We start from the raw sequence: 9,951 nt of genomic DNA, 5'->3' as shown, positions 1-9,951 counted from the left end.
GATAGATAGATAGATAGATAGATAGATAGATAGATAGATAGATAGATGACAGACAATCAGATGGTCCGACAGATTAGAGACAGATATCCCTTTGTGAAGCTTAAGAGAATTTGCTGCAATGGGGACTTGCTGCAGACACTGTTAGGAGCTGAAATATGATGAAGTTTCTGAAGATCTGCAGGCACCCCACCATCCTGAAAATATTTCAGAGTGACCAGTCTGTCTTTGCATGATTATTTCAGTGGACTCCCAAAATCTGTCAGCAAGTGATGTTTGTCATTTTCCCAACACTAGACTCACTTGAGCCTTGCTTATCTCCAGAGAATGCTGGCCTGTGCTTCTTTAAGAATGTCAGAGATTTGGAAAAAAATTATGAAAAGAATGAACAAAATCTCTGCTGTGGCTATATGTTTTTAGACTGCCTTACCCTGTCTCACATTATTAGAAAACCCACCCAGTTTCTAACCTAAAATTATAAACTTGTGACCTAAACTCAGAAGCATCCAGCATTGTACAGAGAGGAAGAAACCCTGAATGAATGTGTGAGGAGTAGATGAAGTCCTGAGTGGATGGGCATGGCTATGTCAAGGACCAAGACCTCAGACCCCTTGGGAAGAGCCAAGCTTCCCTGTGGTCCAAGTACCAGCATTTACCCAAAACTGACCAGTGTGTGCAGAAGCTATCAACTGCAGCTTCCTCTTTCTGGATTACTGAACCCCAAGACTACTGCCCTACAGCGACTGCTACTGAAACTAGGTAACCCCTCGTTCTTGTCCTGCACATAATAAATAGGCTGATGTTCTAGGTTACTGTGTAGTCAGTGCTACTCCATCAAAGCATGCTGGCCCACTTGACCCCAGCTTTTCCATGTTGGTACTTGCGTGCCTGTCCTATGTTCATTCCTTCATCGCCCCAAGCAGATTAATCCCTGAAGCCAAGCAGGACATAGCAAGACATGAACTGCTCTTTATTGAACAGACCTCACACAAATAATGAACATTCTATTCAAGTGCGACAATCAGAGAATTTTCCTAAGTACATTCAGAATTTTGTCTACAACATACCTTATTTATAAAATAGAGCTTAGCAGCTTTAGTAAGACTGAATACCTAGATTCTTACAACTATGCTATAAAAGTAGAAATCAGCAACCAGAACTTTAGAGAGTTCACAAATACCTGAAAATTGTACAGTGAACTGTTGAGCATAATGAACCAAAGAAAAACAGTAAAAGGAAAGATGGAAAAGATATTGAAACAAATATTGATGTGTAACATGTGAAATATGAGATGGAGCCAAAACAGTTCTAAAAGGGGGGATTATGGCAACAAAGATCCACATCAAAAAGAACAATTTGAAAGAAACAACATCATAGTTCAAGGAACAAGAGAAAGAAAAATAAACTACAGCTACCAGTGGTAAAAGGAAGGAAGTAATAAAGATCAGAGCAAAATCAAATGAAATGCATATTAGAAAAATAATGGAAAACACACTTAAGTAAAGAATTGATTGTGTGAATGAAGGATAAAAATGTTGAAAAATATCTAGCTGAATTAACTACAAAAACAAAAATAAGACAAATAACATGTGGTGTTGGTTATTAATAAAATCAGAAATGAACAAAGAGACGCAATAATGAAAACACATCTGTGTGTGGAGGAGATTTCTATGAACAACTGTATGTTAATTATTTGAATAATCTGAAAACATTAACAAATCCCCACATTTCTAATCTAAGAAACTAAATCTTACAGAAGTAAAAACGTGAACAAACTAATAATGAGGACAGAGTCAGAAGCATCCTGTTAAAGCAAAGCCTGTATTCTGACAGACTTCTTGTGAACTCTAAAGAAATACAATTTTCAATGAATTTATATTACTTCTCCAACTCTTCCAAAAGTCTCAAGGAAGAAAGTTTTCACAATCATTTTTAGAAAGTCATCATTAATGTAACAGCAAGGACACACAAAGATACTTCAAGAGAAGATACGATAGATCAATATTCCTAATGAATATGGGTTCAAACTGTCCTCAATAATTTCTTGTAAACTGAACTGGAAAGCACTGGAGAGGAGGTGTCCCTCATGGTAAAGCATGCCAATGCCAGGAAGGCATGGATGGTTCAATGCATGCAAATGTATTAAAAACAGTGCACCATATTCATCGAAAAATGGTTCAGTGTGTGCAGACATATGAATTATGATACAACACAGTCACAGAATGAAAAAAATAAAACCTTCCAAAGACATATTTGTCAACTTTAAGCAGCACTTTATGATAAGGCATCTCAAAAGTTAGGAATTAGAGTGAATATATATCAACAATAAAAGCCACATGTGCCAACCACAGTGACCTGTCCCTTGTAGCTTAAAACTTGGAAGTTTATTTTCTAAGGGACAAAGAAGGTATGTCATGCTTACCATTTTTCTCAAACAATATATTTTTATTGTTTATTTGGGAATTTCACATAACGTACCCTGATCACACTCACTTCCCAATCCTCCCAGGTCCACCCTCTCTACCTTTGGGACCCTGCTCCAAAAACGACAGAAAAAATAAAAGAAAAAGAAAAAACACATCAAATACAATTTGTATTGTCTATATACTCACTTGCCCATTGTCAGACTCCCAGTGGCCAGCCATTTAAAGAAAACCGAGGCCTTTCCACCCCTACCCCTGCCAGAAGCCATAAACTGTGAAGAGCCACATTTCAGCATCCCTACCTCAATGTTTAAAGTTTTTTATTAATTATTAAACTTTTTATTAATTATTTCAATTTACACCCACATCATAGTCCTCTCCTCCCTCCCACATCTGCACTTCCCTATTTCTCATAATAGGAGAGAGTATCTCAATTTTTAGGAGTTGTCTTCAATGGTGTCCTGTCTAGACTGTTGATCTCCATGGGCTGTGCTACCACCAGAAACCATGTGGACATCTGTGGTCTGTGCAACAGCTGGAGACCATCTTTTTGTCTTTGGGCCTCCCCTTTGGATGGGAGGTATCACAGAAGCCTTCTTTCTCTCGTCCTCAACTGTGTGTCTGCAGTGATCAGGCTTCCTTGCCCTTTGCAGTCAGCAACAGCACTAATCTGGACATCCACATGGTTTCTGGTGACAGTACAGGCCACAGACATCCACATGGCCTCCAGTGGCAGCATAGCCACTGATACATGCCTTCATTTTGCACCACAGACCATAGACATCAGCGTGGCTTCAGGCAGCAACACAGACCACCAACATCCACGTGGCTTTTGGTGGTAACACAGGCCATGTACATCAGTACAGCCCCTGGCCACAGCAGGACCACAGGCACCAACATGGCCCCCAGTGGAGTACAGCCCACAGACATCAACACGGCTTCCAGATGTTGCACAGACCACAGACATCCACATGGCCTCTGGTGGTAGCATAGTTCATGGAGATCAAGATGGTTTTGGGTTGCAGCACAAACAATAGACACCATCATGGCCTCTGGGGGCAACATGGCCTCCAGCAGTAGCACGAACCATAAACATCACTATGCCCACCCCTCAACCACAGGCATCAACATGGCCTCAACATCACGGATCACAAATGACAGCATGGCCTCCAGTGGCAGCACAGCCCACAGATATCTACATGGACTACCGAGCATCAGCACAGCCTGGGGAGGCCTTATGGACCATGGACACCAGCAAGATCACCGACTGTAGCATGGACATCAACATGGCCTCCAGGAACAGCACAGACCAGGAAGATCTTTCAAGGAGGCCCCAATGCAGAAAATGAACCATTCTTTGCCTCAGACATCCTGTCACTGCCCTGAGCCAGGGCGATCATGCAGCAGGCCAGCATGTCCAGGGACAGAGCTTGCAAGAGCTTGAGGCTGCTCCACAACATCCTGTTGGCCCCTACTCAGCAACAGCCAACATGCTCCCCCATCCACTGAACACCTGTCATTCCTATTGCACCTCTAGTTCTGCCTCTCTCCATTGCCATTCCTCCGTCTTTCCCACCTCTCCATTGCATGTTTGTTCATCAAAGTTCCATTGAAAACTGCAGTGTGTTATGCAGTAATTTTTTCCTGAAACAGCTGTACACGCAGATATTCATTGTAATGAGACATTTGCATGGTTCAAGGTTTCTCGCTTCCAAAGCACCATAAATACTGCACCATCATAAAGACTCATCCCAGATATCCTGCTGTTGCCCAGAGGCAGGGTGCTCTTGTGACTATAGAAGACATCTAGGGGCAGGACCTTGGAGGGCTCCCAGCCACCACACATCTCCCTGCCTCAGTGGCAGCATGGCCCCAAGCTCTCCTTCTCCTAGCAGGGTAAGCAGCAGCAGTGGCTCCCTGCTGCAGCCTAGCCTGTGGGCCAAGAACCCACTCTATTCAGTAAGGACCTGCTCTTTATCTGCTGTGAATGTGCTTCCTTATCTCTCCCATATCCTTTGCCAGTGCGTCTCAAGTTTTGCCATTGTCTGCCGCAAGCACAGCTTTATCCCACCAATCTTTCTTGTAATTTCATGGGACCATATTTACCATTGTCATTTGACACAGTGCTGGGAGTCAGCACCAGAGCAATCCAATAAATAAAAGTCATCTAAATTAAAAGGAAAAACACTAAATTGTTTCTGTCTCCAACATCCTGCTTCTGACAGATGTTACACATAAAAACCAGTATCTTACATACAGAAATCTTTTAAGACTATACCAAAATTCTGTCACAATTCACAATTAATGAATTCCACAATGTTGAGGAAAGAAACTCTATTATGCTTCCATGTGCCAGGATTGGCATTTCCAAAACACCCCTCCAAAAAAAATGACCTTATAATAACAATTAAAGTACAAGGAAAAGCATAACAGGGTAGATGAAAGAGATACCCACTGACAATTATAAAACAGGTACCAATGAAAGTAAAGAAGGTACAAAGAAATGGAGAGGTGCCACATATGAAACATTCCAAGATTTAAAACTGTTAAGATGTCTACCCTCTATGAAGTGAATCAACAGATTCAATGAAAAACCTGAAAAAAAATTCCAACAAGACTTTCTCACAGAAAAAAAAAAAATCATAAAATTTGCACAAGCCACAAAGGATTCCAAGTGGCCAAAGAATTTGTTTGTTAAAAGAACAAGCATGAAGGCATCCTGCTGCCCAACTAGCAGAGAACTACAGTAACTGAACACCATGGTTCTATGGAAAAAATAGTCACAGAACAATAAGCATCTGAAAAATTAGCTTAGATTATTAAATGATTATCCAACTAAGACACAAGAAATATGCCATGGGCAAGAGTAGGTGGTATTACAAAAACTGGATCACCATATACATGAGTATAAAATTGGTTGCTCAAATGTATAAGTCAATAAACTCAGAATAGATTTAAGATCTTAAATGATGTAACTTCTTTTTATTTATTATGTATACAATGTGTATTTGCATATACACCTGCATGCCAGAAGAGGGCACCAGGTTTCATTTTACATGGTTGTGAGCCACCATGTGGTTGCTGGGAATTGAACTCATGATGGAGCCATCTCTCCAGCCCCATAATGTAACTTTTGGTAGAAGACAAAAAAGTCTCCAAAACTTCAGTCAGGACAGTAGTTTTTTTGGTTGTTTTGTTTTGTTTTGTTTTGTTTTAGGGAATGATGATAGGAGCCAAGGCAACAAGAGTGAAAACATACTCATCTAATTACTTCAAAGTACAAAGCTTCTGCACAGACAAGAAAACTATCAACAGAATGAAACCAAAATCTACAAGGTGGGAGAAAAAAATGTCTGCAAATCATCTGTCTAACATAGAGTAAACATGCAAAAAGAATAGAAAAGAAAGAAAAAAAATTTAAAGATATACAGGTCATCAGGATGAAGACCGCTCTGTTTTAATAACTTGAACATATATTTATCAAGAGAAGTACACAAGAAGTGTATCACAAGAAGTACACAAGAGAAGTATCAAGAAGGCACACAAATGCCTGGCAGGTATATGAAAAATTGATAAATTACAGAAATAAAATCAGAAGCACTAGGAACCATCACCTCAAGAATATTAGAATGTTTGCTGTCAAGGTGACCGAAGATATGTATTGGCAACGATGTGGAGGAACAAAAAAAACCACACACTGTTGTGGGAATGTAAGCCAGTGTATCCATTATGGAAGGCAGTGTTGAAGCTCCTCAAAAATAAACAGCAGAATGTCTATGCAATCCAGTAATCCCATCACTAAGTATAAACTCAGTGTATACTGAACTAGTACCTTGAAGAGATATCTCCAGTCCCATGGCAGAACTGATTTATTATATGAAATCAGCCAGAGGCAATCAAGTGGATTCATAGACTTTGACACATAGACACAGTAGACACTATTTAATCCTTAACAAGGAAAAGACCTGTAATTGGTTCGTGCTGCATGGATACATTTGGGGAACATCATGTCAAGCGATGTGAACTAGCCATAGAAAGACTAAAACCACATTAGGTTTCTAGAACCCTTGAGTTCATGAAAATAGAGAACACAATACTAGGGGCTGAAGGAGAAGATGATCAAAGAAGATAAGATTTGTTACAAAACATGCTCAAGATATCTACTGTACCAAGTTGTACTGAACGATGATTTCAGTCAATAACATGTGCTGGTACAAACCACTAAAAAAGCAGAATTTGTGTTCTCATGACAAAAAAAAAAAATACAGTTAAACAACATGCATTAATTTACTTAGATTAGACATTTCACAAATGTAAACATCACATTTTACACAAGTATATATGTACTTTGTATTTATTGATTTGAAATGCACACACTGATATTTTTATCTATTATGGATTGCTTATTTCCAGTAACTTAGAAGACCAGAAAGCAATCCATTGTCTCAGCCATCCTCTCCAAAATGTATAAGCCAGGCTTTTAGTTGTATAGCTTTATCTGAAGTGGTGACTCCACTCCAATCCAGGAACCATAAAGAAATTGGCTTTTCTCTGAGAGCCACTTAAAGCTGTCTTTAGCTTCCTGACCACTCTTCTTTGGAGGAAAGGAGAGAGCTATACCTTGGTTGCACTAGAATCTTATTAAATACTGAAAAGGTTCCCTGGTGACAACAGGGAGTTATGATGTTGATATTCAAGGTAAATAAGCAAGCAAATAAACTCTGCCTATGGCTTGAATTCATTTAGTCAACAAATAATAACTTGCTGACACCTATCACTCATGTGGGGAAGTGCAGAGTGTCCAGATGTGAGAAGGAGCATCCTGTGATTTTCCATGTGTGCTGGGCTCAGGGAATGGAGAAGATGGTATGCAGTGAGAGTGAGAATGAAAGGTGTGCAAAGCAGCCTGCAGTGCCTTGACTTCACCTGTGGCTTTGCCTCAGCCTGAAGCACCTTTGCTTCTGTTATCTTTGCCTCGCCTGCCACAGCTTCATACTCCAAGATGCTTGTGTATTTTCGTTCTTCCAGACAGAAATTCCGCTTTCTGGATACCTTGTCTGGTAAGTCCTTGTGCATTTAGAAAATTCCGCTTTCTGAATACCTTGTCTGGTAAGTCCTTGTACATTTAGAAAACCATCACAAAGTGCTGGTGCGGCAGAGAAGGTCCCAGTAGAGTTTTTAAAATTATTTATTTAACATATGTACGTGGAGCAGGGAAAGAAAGAGAAGTAGAATGGGAAAAGAATTCACCCATGAGCTTCTAGGCATCCCACTTAAAACCGGTGTCATCCATAAGTCAACGGACGTTATCACTGCCTAGAATAAATGATCAGAAAACTGACACAGAGAAACTAACGCCCCTCAAGTCCATACCTCCTCAGGTGTCCTTCTTCACCAAGATGGATTCACTCAGAAATATGGGTCAGTAACAGTACCAAACAGAGACCAAGTCGTAAGCACTGGGGAAAGAACATCCAATGGGAGTCATAACATCTGAGTCACCATCACATTTTACCATAAGGCACCTATTTACACATAATCTCCTGTCATTCTTCCCAGAACATGGGTCACCAGGTACGCAGAGGGGGATGGCAAAGGGATCTAAAGTAGTGTTAACTGGACAACTGAGTCTACATCGTGTAAATCACACTGTACTCTGTGTGGATGCCAGGCAAGAGGAAACCAAGGACAGGGTCCACTCTCTTGCTGCTTGCTTTCAGTGTTTTTTTCATTATTTATTTATCCCTCTGTGTGTATGTGTGTGTATATGTGTATATTTATGCATGTGTGTGTGTGTGTGTATGGGAGTGCATGCATGTGTGTGCATATGTGTATGTGAGTGCACGTATAGATGTTTATGTATGAGTGTGCATGTTTGTATATGTGTGTGCATGCATATGTGTGTGCATATGTGTGAGTGCATGTATAGATGTTTATGTATGAGTGTGCACATTTGTACATGTGTGTGCATGTATAAGTGCACATATGTGCATGTGTGTGTTTGCGTGCGTATGTGCATACATGTGTGCTCGTGTATGTATGTGCTCATGTGTATGTATGTGGATTCATACAGATGTGTGAATATATCTATATGCATGTGTGTGTTTGTGTATATACATGTACATAGGTACATGCATGGTCAGAGGGCAATTCTGGCCTGTCAGTTACCTCCTATATGTATATATGTGAATGCATGTGTGTGTGCATTATATATATATATATGTGCATATATATATATAATTTGTGTATGTGTGTGCATGTGCCTGTGTGTGAATACACATGTACACAGGTACATGTATGGTCAGAGGACAGTACTGGCTCACCAGTTCTCTCCTGCTGCCTTGTGGGATGTGGATGAGGAGCACAGGTTGTCAGGCCTTCACAGAAATGCCTCTATCAACTGAGCTGTCCTCTCAACTACCCGAAACTTTCGTGGAAGTCCATGTGTACAGTAACCCCAATAAGCAGGCCTCAGACATAGGTCAGTGTAATCAATGCTAAACCATGCCGAAGCTCTGGAACACAATTCACATAAAGGAGAGAGAGCACAGGCTTTACAGGCCACAGGAGGTCACAGGAAGTCACAGGAGTAGCGCTGGTCACCATGTATGTCCTTTGCTCCTGTTTAAAGACTATGCTAAAGTCTACATATAAATAACTCTCTCCAGAACTCCTTAAGAAACTTAACGCTCTGTTAGCATCTTTCTAATCAGTATACAGGCTTACTTTATAGCTTTATGCCAGTCATGTAACTAATAAGTAGTATTTGAATGTAACCCACGCAGCCCAACTTCAGAAACCAACACTTCATGGCCGGTTTCATAGAGACCTGTGTCTAATAGCTCATGATGTGACTTTTATAAGTGACAACTTTTAAGAAAAGTTAAGTAGAGGAAGAAATTTCATCCCAGTACTTTTAATTTAAACATTAGAGTCCTGATGCAACGACAGGTCATTACAGAAACGAAGGAGCCAAGTGAAGACAGAACTGTGCCATTGTAAGCTTTCCAGCATCTAACAAGGGTGTCCACTCTCTCCAGGCAACTCCACCAGAAAATGGGTTTTCACTTTACATGGAGGCCACCTATCAAATAAGTCATGTGTAGACAACTTGTCAGTTATTCTGGAAAGTGAGTGCTAAGAGCACACTTGGCTGGCTGGAAAGATGTCCAGAGATTGGGAGACCTGCTTGTCAGGCCACAGAATTGATGATGTTCTTTCCATCCCTGTCAACTGACAGACAGAACTGTACTGAGTGACCTTACATGGCCCTAGGCGACCTGGCCCTAGTCACTCATATTTCAAATGTGTCTCCTGGTTTGTTTTTTAAAAGAAAAGCCAGGAATAGTGGTACATGACTGTAATCTCAGCTCTTGGGAGGCAGAGGCAAGCACATCCATGAGTTTGAGAACAGCTTGGTCTACATTGTGAGCTCCAGGCCAGCCAAATTTATTTAGAGAAGTCCTCTTTCAAAGTACATAGACAGATAGATAGATAGATAGATAGATAGATAGATAGATAGATAGATAGA

General features: G+C 40.5%; 1 pseudogene; it reads right to left on the bottom strand.

The window, feature by feature from the left end:
- LOC129687359 (uncharacterized) overlaps window positions 1–9,951 on the bottom strand; it is a 13,414-nt pseudogene that overhangs the window by 3,407 nt on the left and 56 nt on the right.

Source organism: Psammomys obesus, unplaced genomic scaffold (genome assembly GCF_907164565.1).
Source record: "Psammomys obesus unplaced genomic scaffold, mPsaObe1.curated_primary_1811, whole genome shotgun sequence".
Classification (NCBI taxonomy): Eukaryota; Metazoa; Chordata; class Mammalia; order Rodentia; family Muridae; genus Psammomys; species Psammomys obesus.
The sequence above is the reverse complement of the archived record's forward strand: the minus strand, read 5'-3'. Positions and strand labels throughout refer to the sequence as shown.